Raw genomic sequence first — 16,461 nt, forward strand, 5'->3', positions numbered from 1 at the left:
GCAGCTGTCCACTTTCCCAACACCATTTGCTAAAGAGACTGTCTTTACTCCATTTTATGTTCTTGCCTACTTTGTCAAAGATTAGTTGACCAAAAGTCTGTGGGTTTATTTCTGGACTCCCTATTCTGTTTCATGGATCCACATGTCTGTTTTTGTACCATTACCAAGCTGTTTTGATTACTGTTGCTCTGTAGTATTTTCTGAAGTCTGGGATGGGAGGGTTATTCCTCCAGCTTAATTCTTTTTCTTCAGTAATGCTTTGGCAATTCTTGGTCTTCTGTGATTCCATATAAATTTTAGGATTATTTGTTCTAATTCTGTGAAAAACATCCTGGTTAATTTGATAGAGATCATGTTAAATCTGTAGATTGCTTTGGGTAGTATGGCCATTTTAATAATATTAATTCTCCCAATCCAAGAACATGGGTTATCTTTCCATTTCTTTATGTCATCTTTAATTTCCTTAGTCAGTGTTTTGTAGTTCTCTGCATATAAGTCTTTTACTTCCTTGGTTAGATTTATTCCTAAGTATTTTATTTTTTTGGATGCAATTTTAAAAGATGTTTTTCTTTGCTTTTCTTTTCTGATACTTCATTGTTTGTGTAAAGAAATGCCACTGTCATTGATCATCATTCTTAAATAAAGTCCTTGTCACTCTTCCCCAGAGATAATTATAGTTATGAATTACTCATCTTTCATGTATTCACATATATTAGGGTTTCTTAATTCCATCATTATTGATATCTGTTGTTGAAGGCTCTACTGTGCATTGTAAGATATTTATCAGCATTCTTTGCCTCTGCTGCCTAGATATCAGTTCCGAACCCCCAACGAGACAGTCAAAGATGATGCGTGTCCAAATGTCCCCAAGAGGCAAAAGTACCCCCAGTTAAGAAGAATTGACATATACACATATGAATCCATAGAAAACGTATCTTAAGGGAATTTCAGTTAAACACAGATACAAAAGATATTTTATAAAAGCTCACTCAACTCCAGCCCAATTCCCTTTTAATGTTCCTTACTGCATGTTAGTGCATGGAAACCTAAAACCGTATTTCCAAGACTCATTACAGTTCAGATTCTGCAAGTTTTCTACATTAAACCAAGCCAAAGCAGCAACGTTTGATAGTAAAGGCAAAGAAAATATCAAGCAGATATTTAACTCTGGCAAGCATGATTATAATGATGTTTGTGGTGTGTGTGTGTGTGTGTGTGTGTGTATGAGTGTGAGCTGCATCAGAAATCCAAAGTCAGGAGCTTAGTCTCCTGGCTATGGAGAGACATGGGGCAAAGATCTTTTGGCCCAGTTCATGGCAGACATAGCATGGCTCTGGAGTCAGCAATAATGATGGTCATTTCTTAATTCTGTAGCACCCAAACTTCACAGTCAGCGGCTGCCTTAGTGGTCTAGCTCAGCAGTGTTGTTCAGGGAACTTGTCAAGAGATGCTTATCTAGCCTCTTCAGTGATGTTGTGAGCAGCATAATAATGAATGATAAAGAACAAATCCTCCTCTCATCACCCTATCCAAGGGGCAACAGCTAAACCCAGACTCATTCTCTGCTGCCTTGTGAAACTTTAAGAAAAAAACAAAAGACGTTGAGTTGTACACTTATGATTACAAAGAGAGCAGGAGTGGGGTCTATGGTGCATAAAAGATGTTAACAAATGTTTAATGAAGGGGTGTGGGTGGAGCATTGGCAGATTCAGAAGGTGGTTGTCCGCTCCCTGCAGAGGACATTGCCAGCGGAAAGCCCCGTGACTCATCCTGCAGAGCCCTGAGTGGACCTGGGGATCGGAGGCACCGCTGCTACTGGGTGAGGTGAAGAGTGGGCGTGAGGCCTGTGTGTTACGTGTGGGGCTGAAATCAGGGAAATCGGTAAAAAGCGCAATATGGAACAGGAACGTCCCCCAGGTAGCTTTATTACTCCATGCATCCTAGCGACTGCTTGTCCCCAACACTGCAAAATGGTGCTAGAGGAGCATCAGACTCAGGGACATGGGTCACTGTAGACTGACAGAGAGCTGCCTTCCAAAAACCAGAAGTGTTAAGGGAAATCCAGCACATGGAGGGGTGGGACTTCCTGTCCTCTGATAGGTAATTAAACTTCTTAGAACACTGGTAGCCAGCCCTACACACTCCAGGCGTGAGCTGAGTGACTCCTCCTACAGAGACACTGAATAAACCAACAGAACAGATTTTTAGATACTGATGCTTCGAAGTCTCACTGCTAAATGTATGGTTGCCCAGCCTGTCCATCTGGTGTTTCTATTAGGAAAATCAGTAGTTGACAGTTTTCTTCCTCTACCCAACATAGAGCATCTATCAGTATTTGAGTGTCCTGAACTTAAACATGAATGATAACAGAAAATATAAGATATGTGTGTGTGTTTGTGTGTGTGTGTGTGTATGAGTGTGGTAGTGAAGGAGGGCAGATTTGAGAGTATCCAACAACATGAAAGAGACTAAAAAATAATTAGAGGAAAAAGGAACCCCAAGAGAAAATAGTGTGTGTATGTATGTATGTCTGTCTGTCTATGGAGACAGAGAAATATATCGGTGCATATAAACATATGATATTTAAATAAATAACACACACACACACACACACACACACACGCTCTCCAAATGAGCCAGCCCAAGTTCTCCCCTTTTAGAACTTGCCTGCCTGCTTTTATGACCTATGGGTTTGCTCTGCCCCTTTAACAACCTCATGTAACAGGATGTGTGACCCACGGCAAATCTTTGAAACTCCGTGGACTTCAGTTGTTTCATTCATAAAAAGGAAGAGCTTGAACTTGATCTCTGAAGATCTTTTAAGCACTAACATTAAAATTTTTTTCCCTCTCTTTTGATCTCTTTTTCTTATTAATATATTTACTTGCAGGGGCATATAAACAGTAATTTTGCAAAACACTTCCTTTTTGTTTCCAAAAGACATTAATTAAACCCACATAAAGCAGCAGGTATACAGTCATTTCTGTGCCTTTTAGTCTTCACTTGTTGAGAAAGCAAGCCTTTAGGTGAGCAATGATGCCCCCATTGACGGGGTGGGGTGGGGGTTTGCAGTGACTTGGCGTCTTCTGGCACATTTTTCCCTTAGACTAAGTTAAGGTGCCAAGCCTAAAACAATATTCCTTTGCAAGATTTAGCATGGAAGGAATTTCTGAAACCACAGGGTAGAAATTAATGATTAGCTTGAGATGCTATTAGCGTATCAGCAGGAGAAAGGACTAAATGAGCTATGATCTGAAGTAAAATATGTCATCCTGGAAATTGCAAGTGATAGGATGGAGAAACAGTACTGGGTAATAGGGGAGGAGAAGGAATGAGCTATTAGACTGAGAAGCAAGGAGACAAGCATTTAAATTAAGAGGACAGGACAATGAGACGGCGTGGGTTAACGTGCACGCGCCCAGACTGAAAGACACTGTGGTTAGTCTTTGTAGACAGGAAGCGATCCATCAGCTGGGCTAGAATGCAGCACTAAGGGGACCAGGCAAGGAAAAGGATGCAAAGTACTTTTCTGCTTGGATAAAGCAAGCAGACATAAATTCACCCCAAGCACTTCTCCCTTAAGTGACATCATTAAGTGCTGCCATGAGCAAAAGGCTCACTAATCAAGAAGTCACTGAGGGGGAAAAAAGAGGAAAAAAAAAACAGTGTGAGGAGATATAAAAAGCCTGATGAGTCAATGTTTTAGGAAAAAATACAATGAAAAGTGAGTCACTGCACTGTTTTGGCAAAGGTGGGTATAAAAATACAATATTTATATTTGTAACTATAAGAGGTGAGGGAGGGAGAGAGAGGCTGAGAGAACAAGAGAGAGGAAACTAATAAAATCACATCCGTGTTACAATGAGCCATCCGTTATAAATCTCTCCAGCTTGTGCTTACTGACAGATCACCTCATCAAGAGCTGGTTTCTTTGTTTGGAAAGTCAGGTGTGAGTTTTGCTGTGCAACATTGTTACTTTCAGCATGGTGTGCAAGCCTTGCTTCTAGAGTGTCAGTCCACCCAGTGCGTCTGGCTCGAGGAAATCTGAGTAGGGCAGAGACAGAAATATCATGAGCCTGTAGCAGCTGCACTACAAACAGGCCGGCGGAAATTATTTTAAGGTTGGTTTTTTTTTAATATTTTGTTTGATTGAGAATAATTAATGAAACTAGCTAAGACATTAGATTAGCCCCTTTGAACACCAGGAAGCATTTTTTTTCCCTGCTGTCAGACACAAAGCTATGGGAATAGATAAGCAACCAATATTTAAGAACCCATAAATTGCCAGGTTCAAAGTTGAATGACTGATTTCAGGAAGTCCTATTTAATAAACACCAACCCTAAACCCAAAAAATCAGATTTGTAATCTCGGCATCTCTGTTTCCAGACAGTTGTTTTTTTAACTGAAGTTTATTTTTGTTATGTGCTTAAAAATTGAGAATAACAGTTTTATGTATAGCTTTTCATTGTAAGCAAAAAGGAATGAAAGCCTTCATAAAATTATCATGTTATGATTTTTTAAAAGCAAGTTCTCACCTTGTCAGTAGCATTTCCAAACCTCTTTTTTTTTCTCCTTTAATTACCAGTTTCTTTTTTTAAGTTTTATTTCTGGGAACTAGTGCTACATAGGTGAGGGGGATGCATTCTATTTCCTCACATGATAGCAGTCTACTATGGAAGTCAGCATTTTACAGTGAATTAGCTGAGTGAGAAAATGCTGCAGTATCAATTCACATTACAAACCATGAGGAGGCTAAGGTGGCATTATCAGCTTTCTTACATGATAGAACAGTTCTTCACATAGAAGATGCTTGAGCTGGAATCAGAATGAGAAAGGTTTGCCAATTTGTTACCATCTGGGGCTGACAGCAGCTATCTGGGCTTGTTAGTGGATAAGGGAACTGTTAATTTTTCTATATGGCTGGAGTTTAAGGAGTGAAGAAATGGGTCAGTGAGTGGTAGGTAAGGGTTTAACCAATATTATAATAGTTGAACAACATCAAGATAAAATACTATTACCTGCCCTCCTGAATTCACCATCAGATTAATACTATGAGTTGGAGCTTGATTCTATCATAAGACCTTGTGAGTTGCTTGTTCTGCCTGATTTGATCCTGGTGATCAATAATAATATACACTGCTGTCAAGCCAGTCAAATTTGTCATCACAGACTAGTTTCATCTATTGATTTGCTTTTTACCAATTCAGCCAGCTCCACTGAATGATGCAGAAAGGGCAACAGAAGTAGATCCTATTTCATATTCAACAGAGATGTCTAGAAATGGTGTCAGTTTATAATTGGGCAAACCATAGTTCTTTTCTTCTTCCTGTTTTTCGAATTAACAAGTTTCTCAGCCTTTCAAATGCCTTCTTCATTAATTGGTGAAAATAATGATTCAGACAGATGGCTTCTTTAAGAGAAGTAGTTACTATTATATCCCTTGGGGAAGAGCCATCTGCTCCGATGTGGGCGGGGGGCTTCCAGATGTTGCCATTTCCCTATCACCTGTGGGGTCTTTGTAACCCACTATTTCAATTTATGATACAGGACTCTTTAAGGAGTAACAGTGTTTGCATGCTCATTTCCATTAACACACGTAAAATCTCTAGGCATAGCCAAGTGTATTGGATTGAGGCCAGAGTCCTTTCTCACATCTCTTCTGTCCCTTTTCCAGCTTCACATTTTAATCAAAGTTTAAATCTTCCGTTATTAAAACTATTGCAAAGGGGGGAAATCCTAATTAGAATGGGCAAAGGTCTTGATTGGGCAGATACTTTTCCAAAGAAGATATGCAAGTGGCCAATAACCACATGAAAAGTTGCTCAACGTCACTAATAATTAGGGGCATGCAAACCAAAAGCACAGTGAGATACTGTCTCACACCGGTAAGGATGGCTAGTGTTAAAACAAATGAACAGAACAGAACAATTGTGGGATATTGGCAAGAAACACGCAGAAAATAACAATGTTAGACATTGGCAAAATTATGTATCCAAAAAATAAAAGCAGGGTCTGCGATATCTGTACACGCATGTTCACAGCAGCATTATTCACATTAGCTAAAAGGTAGAAGCAACTCAGGTGTCCCTACATGGATGAACAGATACACAAAATGTGGTATACATTCAATGGAATATTTAGTCTTAAAAAGGAAGGAAGTTCTGACACATGCTGTACCATGAATGAATTTTGACAACATGCTAAGGGAGATAAGCCAATAATCCAAAGAAAAATATTGTACTATTCTAGGCACCTAGAGTAATCAAATTAATAGAAAATAGAATGATAGTTGCCAAAGGCTGCGAGCAGGGAAGACTGGGACGTACTGTTTAATGGATACAGAGTTTCAATTTGGGAAAATGAACAGTCCTGGAGATAGATGGTGGCAACATCTGCATGATAATGAATGTATTTAGTGCCGCTGAAGTGTACCCTTAAATATTTTAAATTGTAACTTTCATGTCATTTATATTTTGACATGATCACAATAACACTGTGGAATTAGTTTGTTTTTTTCTGTTTCAAAACTAGCAGCATGTGTTCTAACTTAGAGGTTGTGCTTCACTCTTCCTTCCCAGCTTGGGGAAATTGCAGAGGAAGCCCATAGCATCTGCTCTATTTTCTTAACCTTCCATCTTTTCTCTTTCTAAGAAATTGATAACTGTGTTATTCTCCAATACAAGCAAAATATCTAATTCTTATACCCATAGACTAAATTTTCCCTACTGGATAAAGGATGGCAACATGTTATAACAGTTGAACAAAAAAACAAGACATGAGAGCAGGCTACAAAGGAAGGACACTAATGGGGTCACAATGAATCTGAGATCACAAAAGTAAGCAAAGTTCAGGGAACATAAAAGTGGAGTTCAGAGTACAGTGAGAGGTCTGTGTGGATATACTCACAAGCCAGAAATCTGCACAGCCTCAGGATCAAGCAGAATGGCCCAGGCAAAGCAGTCGCTGGTCAAATTCCAAAGAACTCATAGAAAATTTGCACTGTGCTAACCCTGGAAAATGAGGGACACTGTGATAGGCTTTCCCACATAACTTAACAGATCTCACCTGCTCTGTATTCTTACCCACCATCACCAGTGGCAACCTACACTAAAGGAGGCTAATAGAATGATAGTAAAATTTCTGGCAAAGTTACTTTTTCCCTATAGTACCATGCCAGAATTAATAACTAATAATGAGAAGTAGTATTTGCATAGCACTTGTCATGCTTCATATAGCTAAACAGTGGTGGTTATACACTGTCTGCACCAGGGTTGTAATCCTGTACTGGAAGCAAGGATCATGCCAATAACCTTGCTTTGTCTGGCACTGATGAGAGAGTACTTCTGATAATAACATCAAGAAAATTAAGTGGCTTTAAGATACGTGTATTCAGATATCTAAAAAGTAGCAGGTAAAAATAATAAAAATTTAGAAAGAGGGTCAATTTTTAACTATTGAGTTTGTAAAAAAAAAAACTACAGACATTGATACAGAATTCTTTATAAAAGGAATAATCCAAGTGAAGGAAAAAAGCAATATTAAATGCAACATTCATGGCTTACAATAGTTAAAAAAAATGGGAATCAACTAAAATTCTACCATGTGGAGAGGTAGTTATCATTTTAAATATATAGTACCAACATGAAAAATTCATTAACAGTAATGTGGGAAAATGGAACATAAAAACGATACACTAAGATCACAACCATGTTAAAATATATAACCATAAAACTTAAAATGATCACACATGCCTTTTGGTAAATTAAAATGTATCTGATTTTTCTCTTCTTTTAAACTTTATGTAATGATACGATGATAAGAAATGTATGGCTTTAAAGAGACATGAGATTAATAGCTCTTATTTGTACGTTTACATGACTTCAGTAATATCTTGAGAACTCTACAAGTATTATTGCCACTAACAAAGGAGGAGGAGAATTAGCGGTAGTAGTGATAGTGGTGGTGGTGGTGGTGGTGGTAACAGTGGTAGTGGTAGTACTGGTAGTGGTGGTAGTCATGATAGTAGTGGTAGAAGTATGATAGCAGGGGTAGTGGTAGTCATGGTAATAGTGACAGTAGTGGTAGTGGTAGTAATGGTAGTGGTAGTACTGGTAGTCATGGTAGTGGTGGTGGTAGTTGTGGTAGTTGTTGTCATAGTGATAGTGGTGGTAGTGGTGGTACCGGTCATGGTGGTGGTAGTACCTATGGTTGAACTGGTCACAGAGTTACCAGGTAGAAGATCACGACTTGACAGGCAATTGGTCTGCCTCCGAAACTCACTGTTGTTACCATATGCTCTCTCTGTGTGTGACCCCACGCCTCCATGTAATTTTCCCAGGACCCCACCTTCCGTTTCTGAGGACGAATGATAAGTAGACATATCCTTGAATGAGAAAACCTTCAAACCTTCCCATTTTTTCCTCACCCACTCTCCTTGTAGGCCTCGTTTTCTTCCTCATGGAAACGTGTATTTCCTGATAGAATTAAAGAGCAGCCTCCAAATCTAGTCTTTTTGTATCAATGAAATTCAAAAAGTTTGATGGAGAAAGTGTTTTCCCTCAGACTCTGTCTTTTTTTTCAAATGATTTAAAAATTCTTTTATTTTGAAATGTTAGACTTACAAGCGGCAAACAGAGATTCCTGTATCTATTCCATCAGCTTCTGCAAAGGTAAGTATCTGACATATCGTGGTAAAATTATCAATACTAGCCAACCAACACTGTTATAATATTGTTAATTAAACTGCAGACCATATTCAGATTTCACCAGTTTTTCCACTAATGTCCTCTTTTTGTTTCAGGATCCAGTTCCGGATCTCACATTGCACTTTTTTGCTTTCCCTGAGTCTCTTTCAATTTGCAACAGTTCTTTAGTCTTTCCTTATTTTTTTTTTATGATCTTGACACTTATGAATAGTATAATTGATTAATTATATTCCAGAATGTCCTTCAATTTGAAATTTTCTGATGTTTCCTCATGATTGGACTAAGGTTACGAATATGTCCTTCTTCAACACTTGGTATCAAAAATAATGTCAGTATGATGTTTTACTGCTGATGCTAACTGTGATTACTTGGCTAAATAGTGTTTGCTGTGTTACTATCTTTCCATTTATAATTAATAAATATTTGGGAGTAGATACTTTGAAAGTATGGTAATATCTTATTTCTTCTGAAATTTTCACCTGCTACTCAGTAACCTTTGGTGGGCCTTGTCTAGAACAATAATGTCTGTGGTGTTTGCTTACTGCTGCTTTTCTACTGAAATGTAATTGGAATCTGTAGCAAGTAAAGAGCACATACATGGCACAAGAAACATGTTTTTCCTTCCTCAGATCCTCAGTGTAACCTGGAGGATGTGTAAATATACCTCTTAATATTGTCTTTTCCCTTAATCAGCACTGGATTCCATGGAAAATGCTCCTTACCTTCAGTCAACAATGGTGTGTCATTGTTCTCAGTCACTAGAGTAGAAAGAGTGAAAAATAAGATTCCACTGTACCGTATGACGATATGAGTCTACCTCCTGCATAAATTCCGATGATAGGGGAAAACATTGGCAGTATTGCTTTCGATATGAAAGATGTCAACAACCAAAGAAACCTCACTGACTTTATTAGGTATCCCCTAGTTTGTGCCTTTAATGAAAGAGATTTGATGACATGTGAGAAAATCTCTCTTCAGGTTCCATTTGTTTCATTATTGTCTAGCCCTTCTTAGCCTAAGTTGCTTTTCAAAGGAATCATAATAATAGACTGACATCTCGTATTCCCGTAACACTAAAGGAGAAGTTTCCCTCAAGGAAAACGTGAAAAATTAAGTGACTCAAGGATCTCCCATCTTCCCATTCCATTCAGACAAGGGACTCAGAAAAGTGACTTAAAAAGTAGGCTTGGTTGTGCCTGTGTGTGTGTATGTGTCCCAGGACAAGTCTTCCTTTAATTTCAGTTTCTCTAAAACTAAAGACAGACAATTAAGTGCTAAGATCTCACATTTCATGGAAATTTTAAAATACTACTTACTCAAACTGATATAGGCAGGGCGTAAATTAGACAGTTAAGTAACAGCATGGTTTTCCTGAATATACTTTTATGCGTTTTATTTATGAATACTACTACTTGTTATTCCACTTGCCTCCTTATTGCAAATTAACTCTGACAAGTAAGACATAGGTTAAAAACATTAATCCTTACAGTGTATATATGAATAGGTTTATTTCTATCATTTGCATATTACTTGAAATATGCAGTATTTTATAGATTACATCAAGACATAAAAAGAAACGTTCATTATTTTCTTTTATATATAGAGTATTCATAATGAATGTTTTTCAACTTTAATCGCTAGAAGGTAAGGGTTTTGTTTGCTTTTCTTTTTTTCACAGTTTTTAAAAATTGAATGAAAGAGTGTTTAAATTCTATAGTGCTTTACAATTTTCAAGAGTTTCACACACATGATTTCATATAATCCCATAATAATCCCTATTTTTTAGCCCCTTACTCCTATATTGCCCCTTCCCCCTTCCCTCTCCCCACTGGTAACCACTAATTTGTTTTCTATATCTGTGAGTCTGCTTCTTTTGTTTTGTTTTGTTTTGTTTTACTCACCAAAGTAAAATTAAACTTTTTAGATTCCACATATAAGTGATATCATACAGTATTTGTCTTTCTCTGACTTGTTTCACTTAGCATAAGGCCCTCTAAAGCTCTAATTTTGCAGATGGCAAAATTTCATTCTTTTCATGGCTGAGTAGTATTTCACTGTGTGTGTATCACACCTTCTTTAACCATTTATCTGTTGCTGGACACTTACGTTGCTTTCATACCTTGGCAATTGTAAATAACACAGCTGTGAACATTGGGGTCCATGTATATTTTTGAATTTCTGTTTTTTTTCAGATATATACTGAGGAGTGGGATTGCTGGATCATATGGTAAGTCTATTTTTAGTGTTTTGAGAACTCTCCATACTGTTTTCCACAGTGGCTGCACCAAACTACATTCCCACCAACAGTGTACAAGGGTTCCCTTTTCTCCATGTCCTTGCCAACATTTGTTATTTGTGTTCTTTCTGATGATAGCCATTCAGACAGTGTGAATTGGTATCTCATTGTGGTTTTGATTTGCATTTCCATGATTATTAGCAATGTTGAGCATCTTTTCGTGTGTCTCTTGGCCATCTGCATTTCCTCTTTGGAAAAATGGCCATTCGGTTCTTCTGCTAATTTACATCTGTTTGTCTGTTTACCTATACCAGTACAATCTTAGGCAAAATGGAATGGCAGATAAATTTACTCTTTGCTTTCACTGATTTTTCCTTCTTTACTAAATTCCGCATACAAAAGTGTAAATCAGTTGAAGATAGGATCTTTGTCTTAACCATTTCTGTATTTTCATTGCTTTAATAGTACTCTCACATTATAGACATTCAGAGTTAGTTTTGCTGAATTCAATGGAATTGATTGAAATGGAAGGGAATTCAAGATTATCTCTGGTTAAGAATGAGAGATCTGGATATGGACATAGAGAATGTGAAGGTTAAATTATAGCTCAGTCACTCAGAAACTATGACACAGAGACATTTAGTTTCTTGGCTGATTTTTTAAAATTTCCTTATAGAGTTGCTCTGCAGATTAACTAATGAATGGCATCCTGAATTTCCACTCCTATGATAGAACACATCTCCATAATATGAAGAGGTGCCACTAGTGAGCCAAAAAAGTAAAGAATTCCTGGGATATAGAAAGGCAAATGAGATTAGATCAAAAGCAGAGTAAAAGAATCAGAGCCCCAGTACATACAACACAAGGTGGAGCACATGTCAGCAAGAGGAAAAGAAATTTTCAGACATGCCAAATTCTAAGTAAAAAATATCCTTTTTCCTAAAAGCTCCATCTAATTTACTATCCCGTGAACATTGTCTTTCTAAAGCGAGCCTGTTCTAACCAGAAGGGCCCATGTGTAGGTATTAGGATTCGAGAGAAAAGTAAGCATAGCTGGGCTTTCTAAATAATCAAAAAGAGAACAAAAGGGTTCTACACATGAAATGACTTTACCTTCTTATTTTGGAGATTGGTGGGTGCCTAGTTTATCTGCTACATTACATGCTAGAGCAAAACCTGTCAGTCGGCATGTATGGCAAACTTAACACAAACCACTAATAAAGTCTGCTGCTTATGCTCATCCAGGGGAGGGAAATATTGGGGAAACAGGCCTACACACCTGCCGAGAAAACACCTACCAGGTATCTATTTAGCAGCCTGATTTCCCACTTAAAAACACAACAAGCCATCCCAACCACCTGGCAATTTAGGGAAAGAAAAAAAAAACTATTTGGAAAAAAGAGCTAAATATGCAAATAGAGAAACAGACCCAGGGGACATAAAATAGAAATTTAAAAAACTCTAGTCATATTCTCAGAAAGACGTGAATAGTCGTTTTCTCTAGGAAATAAGTAGTAAAGAAGCATAACAAAAATGTATTGAGAATGTAAAATAAATTACAAAATACAACTTTATTAGGATAGGTAAACAATAGGATGAATGCAGGTATCTACCTATTTAGTAATCACAGATTTTCGGGGGGGTGGGGAGGGGGGACTCAGAGTCCTAGAGAAGAAGGAGACAATGGGAAATAGGAAAACATTAAGAGACATGGAATATTACTCCACCTGGTGGGAGGGCTGAAAGGAGGGAATGAAGCATTTATTAACAATGCGATGAGGGGCGGGTGTAGCTCAAGTGGTAGAGCACAGGCTTAGTTTACAAAAGGTCCTGGGTTCAATCCCAGACCCTCCTCTGAAACTAAATAAGTAAATCTGACTACCTCCCCCCACCAGTAAAAATAAATCAATAGAAATACATTAAATAAATTACAAACAAAATTTTTAAAACATTGTGCTAGAGGAGAATTTTTCTGATCTAAAACATCTTAGTAATTTTAGGCTTTCAAAATGAAAACAAGTTCTCTTGTTTTCTCTTGTCTCCTCTCCTCCTCTCCTCCTTCGCTTCATTATAAACAGAAGGACTGTTAAATAATAGGTACCTATATATTTCACAACTCCGTTGATGACGATACTACCTTCAGGAAGATGAAATTGGTTACCTACAAATGAATGCAAGCCATTGGCATAACTTCTAATCAGTAATACATGATGATAGAAAATAATGTTAAATTTCCATTAAAATTCTGAGAAAATTAATTCATTCTGAGAATTCTGTATCTAGCCAAACCAACAATCAGAAATTGTATATATACAGGCACACATGTGTGCTCAGTTAAGTGCATCCGTACATATTGTCTCTATTTGAAAAACTTGCAGAAGATCATACAATGAACAACTGGAAAAGCAAAAGAAAGAAAATGGCTGACCTGAAATATTACAGGAAAAAATAGAGTTGAGTCTGGCTCATGAGACAGCAATAAATCATGGAAGGGATTACAGGAAATTTCATTTCACCTTAAAGATTAGAAAATTATCCTTCAAACAACATGTTTACTTACTTTTCTAAAGATAAAAGCACACTGCTTATTCTGCATTTCATTTGACATGATGCATTAAAACTGTCTTATAAACTCAATGTCTGTATGAAACAAACATTGCCAGCAATCTGGATTATGAATAAATTCTGTAACTGTTTCAAATTTACCTGTTAATTCTGCCTGTTTAGTTACTTCAGAACAATTAAGTTTGCAACAGTGAAACCCTACCTTCCATAAGCATTCTCCCCACCACCCCCTAAAATGTGACATTGTTCTTTCTGGAGAACAGCTCTGTCAGCATTTTCACAGTGTAAGTGTTTTTCAGTTAAACCAGATGAGATCAAAGAAGCAGTTTCTTTTGAATTCAGTGAAAAGAAAAAAAAATTATAATTACAGTCAATAAATTACCTGTTATTATGAAAAGGACAAGCTAAAGCCATCCGTGCTCCATATAAAAAGAAAAATATAAAATAATAAAAGTGAATACAAACTCCTTGTCCGTACAAAGAAGCACCCAAAATTTCATGGGAATAATTTAGATCAAAATTGAAAAGGAACATTTGTAACATATATATAGTCAGGTTTGAATATAGGATTATATACATATAAACATTAATTTACAGTTTCATAAATCTGGGTTTTTTTTTTTTTTTATTCCAACTATTATAGAGAAGATATTTCAAAGGAGACACCATATTGACTCCTAAATCTTCATTAGCACATTTCAATTGCCATAGTTAAGCCTTTAATTCCTCTCATTGGTGTCCCAAATACTATACTGGGTGATAGTTATAAATGTTGTATTATCTTTCTCATTGCTATAAAAATTATACAAAATTCATGGTTTAAAAGAATGCGAATTTATTATCCTACAGTCCTGTAGGTGACAAGTTCTACATGGGTGTCAGTGGGCTAAAATCAGTGTGGGAGACAAATAAAATTAAAAAATAATAATAAAAAATTAAAAAAATAAATAAAATCAGTGTGGGAGGAAGGCTGTGTTTCTTCCTGGAGGCACTAGCAAAGAATCCATTTTCTTTCCTTCTCTTAGCTTCCAGTGGCCACATACATTCCCTGGCTCTATGCCCATTGCCTTCCTGGCCTTGCATCTCTCTCCCATTCTTTTGACATCAGCTCTCTCTCTGACCCTGACCTCAGCCAGGAAAGTGTCTTTTATGGGCTGATATGATTAGATCGGACCCCTTTAGATAATCTAGGATAATCTCCCATCTCAAGTTCCTTAACCTTAATTATATCTGCAGAATCCATTTTTCCATGTAAGATAACATGATTACACATTCCAGTGATAAGGATGTGGACTTATGTAGGGGGTCATTATTCTGTTTACATTACATGTTTATATTTCCATATAAAAAGAAGTATATTCAACCCATCACAACAGTATAAAAAGTCTCAAGACTTGAAGTCTCATCTAAATCTCATTAGCCCAAAAGCCTAAAATCTCATCGTCCAAATCATCTAAATGAGACATGGGAGCTTCCCTGGTAACAACCCCTACTGGGCATCCTCTCCATCTATGGACTCGTGAAACTTGAGAAGCAAGTTGTTATCTGTTCCTGAAGCACTATGGTGAGACAGGCATGGGATAACAGCTCCTGGAATTCGGGTTCAAGATAGTCAAAAATGGAAGGAGGAACAGTTACTGGTCCCGGGCAAATTCAAAGTCTAGGCAGGGAAACTCTGTTTTAAGCCCTGGGAGTAACCCTAAGTGGCTCAGTTATCTGGGCCCTTAGCTCCGCCCTGGTCGGCAGCCTCCATTTTTAATAAATGGTGGTGCATGTATTGCAGCTAGATAGTTGTAGCGGCCTGTGTCCTGCCTGTAGAAATGTGTGGCTCCGCCAGCCTTCTTTAATTTTTTACTCTCCCTACCTCTTTCATTCCCAGCTAGCAATGTTTCTGTTGGCTGGAATTCTGGACTCTTGGGGCTCTCCCATGTATGTCATGGTGTCTCCTCCATTGGACAAGAAGTTCCTCCATAGATCTTTCCTAAAGTACCCAGTTTCTGTGTTCGGTTTTCGTTGGGATGGCTGAAAGCTCATGCCATATGGTTTCCCAGGATGCCAGTTAGATTAAAGTGAACTGTTAGAACTTAATCTCCTCAAAGAGCCATATGTGCAAAGGAACATTATGATCTTTTGATTTTTCTGAGGTATTAGCAGAAAGTAATGTAGCCTCATACTTGACTTTTCCTCTAGATCATGATTTCCAGGTGGTGAACCTCTTCATTATAGTGATTTTTTCCACACAATCTGAATAGGCAGACAATTTCCAAAATCATACAATACTGGGATGTTCTTTGCTTTTCTTTTTAACTCATTTTTGTGTTATTTTAACAGTTCTTCCACAGTTAATCTCCTTCCTCTAACATTTTACTATAAGCGGCAAGATGAAACCAGGCTGCCCCTTCAGCACTCTGCTTAGAAGGCTCCTCAGGAAATGTACAGCTTTGTCCTTCACCAGTTCTGCTCTCCACGTAACTGAAGGACACGGTTCTGCTGCGCGTTCCCCCGCTGTGCAGCAACGATGTTATTTCCTCTAGTTTCCAGTAACATGTTCTTCATTTCCTTCTCAGCTTTTACCAGCTGTTCTTTTAAGGTCCATATTTTCCTAACAGTCTGTTCACAGTGATTTTGGATTCTGTGAGATGATTTATGTTTTCTCAGTCCTGCTCCATGCTTCTTTCTGAGTCCTTATTAAAAATAGTTCCCATCAATATTTCTACTAACAGTTTTCCCCAAGGACATCTAGTTGTTTTTTTTTAACATGCTCTACAAAATTCTTCCAGTCTCTGCCTGTTGCCCAATTCCAAAGCCATTTATACATTTTTAGATACTTGTTATAGCAGCACGTCACCCCGATACCAAATATAGATTAGTTTAATATTGGTGCTGTAACAAGTAGTCCAAACAAGTAGTTTAAACAATGAAAATTTATTATCTTAGGATCTGTAAGTTAGAAT

At 37.5% G+C, this 16,461-nt stretch overlaps 1 long non-coding RNA gene across 1 annotated transcript in view; it reads left to right on the forward strand.

Moving 5' to 3' along the window:
- The window catches only part of LOC116279944 (uncharacterized), a 541,851-nt gene that overhangs the window by 512,637 nt on the left and 12,753 nt on the right, over positions 1 to 16,461 (forward strand). The window contains exon 4 of the long non-coding RNA XR_012071882.1: positions 10,899 to 10,933. This is a non-coding gene — a long non-coding RNA (uncharacterized lncRNA). The remainder of the gene's footprint in view (positions 1 to 10,898; positions 10,934 to 16,461) is intronic.

This window comes from Vicugna pacos, chromosome 4, assembly GCF_048564905.1.
Source record: "Vicugna pacos chromosome 4, VicPac4, whole genome shotgun sequence".
NCBI classification, from domain to species: Eukaryota; Metazoa; Chordata; class Mammalia; order Artiodactyla; family Camelidae; genus Vicugna; species Vicugna pacos.